Source organism: Petaurus breviceps, unplaced genomic scaffold (assembly GCF_028583685.1).
Source record: "Petaurus breviceps papuanus isolate PSGF00001 unplaced genomic scaffold, PetGlider_PUasm1.0 91133, whole genome shotgun sequence".
NCBI classification, from domain to species: domain Eukaryota; kingdom Metazoa; phylum Chordata; class Mammalia; order Diprotodontia; family Petauridae; genus Petaurus; species Petaurus breviceps.
The window spans coordinates 4520625-4524053 of NW_027187419.1; positions in this window are offsets into that span (position 1 = coordinate 4520625).

Here is a 3429-nt window from a genome sequence, read left to right on the forward strand (position 1 = left end):
TTTTGTTTATCATTTCACATCATTTGATTATCAACTCCATGCAGTCAAGGCATATCTTCCTTTTTATTGTTTGTATCTCTAGCAATTAACACAATACCTTGCACAAGGTAGGGGTTTGATAAATATTTATTGTGTTGAACTGTTGTATTGTTACTTCTGACATACACTGGCTTTGTGACCCTGGTCAAGTCATATAGCCTCCTAGTGTAACCAGAAGCTCTCTCAGACTAGAAGGTGGAGATATTTCACATTGCTTCTACTTTTTCATTTGTTTGGATCTGTTTTATAGTACCTTGATTTCTCATAAAGTTATTATCTTCCATTTGCTCCATTCTAATTTTGAAGGAATTATTCTCTTCAGTGAGTTTTTAAAATTCCTTTTCCATCTGGAAAATATGACTTTTTAAGGCATTCTTCTCCTCATTGGCTTTTTGGGCCTCTTTTGCCATTTGAGTTAATCTATTTTTTAAGGTATTATTTTCTTCAGTATTTTTGGGGGGGGGGTCTCCTTTAGCAGGCTGTTGACTTGCTTTTCATGATTTTCTTGCATCATTCTTGTTTCTTTTTCCAATTTTTCCTCCACTTCTCTTACTTGATTTTCAAAATCCTTCTTGAGCTCCTCCATGGCCTGTAACCAATTCATATTTTTCTTGGTAGCCTTTGATACAGGAGTTCTGACTTCGTTGTCTTCTTCCCATTCCATACTTTGACATTTTTTATGCCCAAAAAAGGATTCTATGGTCTGATGGCACTTCCTCTGCTTGCTCATCTTGCCAGGCAATTACTTGCCTTTTGAGTACTTTGCCACTCTGCTTCCAGAGTGGAGAGAGCTATGTCCCAAATCACTGGGGTTTTCATAGCTGCCAGAACATTAGGAGGGTGCCCTCTCTACAGCCACCACAAGCTCTGGCACACTGGCCACACACCCCAGGACCACCACCCAAGACCATGATCCAGATCCAAACAGGTTAAAGCAAGAGTGATTACCCTCTGAATGGTTGCTTGGTCCCCCTACAATCTGCAGGCCAGGAGTTCTGGAGGCAGCCACGCATCAGCAGCTGCTGCACCTCAGTCACTTCTCACCCTGGGGGCAGGGTCTGGAAGCACCCTTCAGTCCCCCTGTTCCAACAGGGTTCCCCACTGACTTTTTACTTTGTCTTTGGCGCTTATGGTTTGAGAAGTCTGGAAACTGCCACAGCTGCTGGTGATTCACTCTCCTAAAGTCTGCTCCTGCCAATGCTGGTTGGGGCCACCCTGGGGTCAGAACCATGTGGTTCCCACGGGACTGTGCTTGGCTCCCAGCAGAGTGCAATAGACCCTTCCTGTAGACCTGCCAGGCTGCCTTCATTGGGAGGTTTGTTTCTCTCTGTCACTTCGTGGGTTCTGTAGCTCTAAAATTTGTTTAGAGTCATATTTAACAGGATTGGACTAGAAGGTAGAGAACAGGTTCTGATCTGCATTGTTAGAGGGAACTGGCTAAGTGGCAGTTTTCTGAATCACTGAACTCAAGGATCATATGAAACAAACAAACACCCCTTGGTCACAGCATTGTGCTGCACTAATACACAGAAGAACCAGCTGACACACACCACTTCAGAGACTATTTTTATCTCATTCATTGATTAATTCCTCACATATTTATTAAATACATGTATTTGCAATCCTCTGCTGAGAGAGATATTAAAATAAATAAGGCATCATCTCTTCCCTCAAACAGCTTAAAATCTAGCAAAGGAAATAAGGCATTCCTGTAAATAACAGTGATACAAGGAAGAATGTGACAGGTGTTCTAAGAAAGGTTTTATACTAGCCAGTTATGGGAGATTAGAGAATTGGGAATATTTGGGCCAGGAAGGCTTCATTTTATAGCTCTTTACTACCTAGAGCAGAGAGAGGACCTGTCCCTCAGTCAAGGGGACACAGAAAAGGAAAGGGAGGCTGAAGCTTTGATGGGAAGGGAAGGAGGGGAATTTTATAGTGCAGGAGACTCTGAGTAAGTAGGCATCATCCTGAGGGCTTGCAGATGCTGGAGGCTGGACTGGGAGGAATTTAACTATTGGGATTGCAGTAGGGAAGCATGCACAAAGAAAAAGAGGCACCTCAGACCAACCTTATCAGTACTAGGACCCTATGACAGCCCCAAAGTCTTAGGAAAACTGGACTGGGCCTGAAAGAAAGGAGGTGATAAGGGGTTTACCTCCAATAGGACACAGAAGAGTGAAGAAATTCTTTTATTAGCCTGACAAGGTTATAGTTGTAAAGACAAGCAACTCTGAAAGACTTAGAAATTTCTGATCAACAGTGTGACTAACCAAAGGGCTCATGATGAAATATGCTATCTACTTTCTTTTTTCCTTCCTTCCTTTCTTCCCTCTATCTGTCCTTCCTTCCCTCCTTCCTTCCTTTCTCCTTCCTATCTTCCCCTTCCCTCCCTCTCTCTTCCTTCCTTCCTTCTTTCCATCCTTCTTTCCTTCCTTCCATCCCTCCTTTCTTATTTTCTTTCTTCCTTTCTCCCTTCCTATCTTCCTCCCTCCCTCTCTTTCTTTCTCCCTTTTTTTTCCCTTTCATTCTTTCTTAATCATCTATAAAACGGGGATGATAATAGCACCTACCTCAGAGGATTATTGTGAGGATCAAATAAGATAATGTATTAAAGCACTTTGCACACTTAAAACACTACATAAAATAGTTATTACAATTCTGAAGTAATTGATGTTCCCTGCCTTACTGAGGATCACACAGCTAGTAAATGACAGAGCTAGGGTTTGGATCCAAGGCCTCTGACTCCAAATCCAGGCTCAGTCCATGCCACCAAGTATCCAACAAAGGAGGAAGAAGGGGGCCTTGCCCTTCACTAGAGCGTGCCCTGTGATCTGTAAAATCATTGATTCTTTGCTGATGCGCTGTTTGCTTCATTTAGGGGCAACAACTGAACTAAGTGTACTTGAATCTGAAAAGCCAGTGTCCTGCCATAATTACAGCCACAGTTGCTGGGAGGCTGATGATTACTCTTAATTTGAGTATTTCATTTCGTGCCTGGAAGCAAGAGATTAAAAAGAACATTTTCCCTTCCTGGGATAACATTTTTCTTCCAATTGTTATAGTAGCTTAGTCTGTCTCTCAGCTGGTCTTGCTCCTTTTCTTTTTTCTACACCCTTCAGGCCTCAGTCCCAGTCCTTCTCAGTGGGGCCAGCCCACATTCCTCTCTCCCTTCTCACATTCCCCAAGTTCTTCTTGCGGGGGGAGAGAGAGAGACAGAGAGAGAGAGACAGAGAGACAGAGAGAGAGAGAGAGAGAGACAGAGAGAGAGAGAGAGAGAGAGAGAGAGAGAGAGAGAGAGAGAGACAGAGAGAGAGAGACAGAGAGAGAGAGACAGAGAGAGAGAGAGACAGAGAGAGAGAGAGACAGAGAGAGAGAGAGAGACAGAGA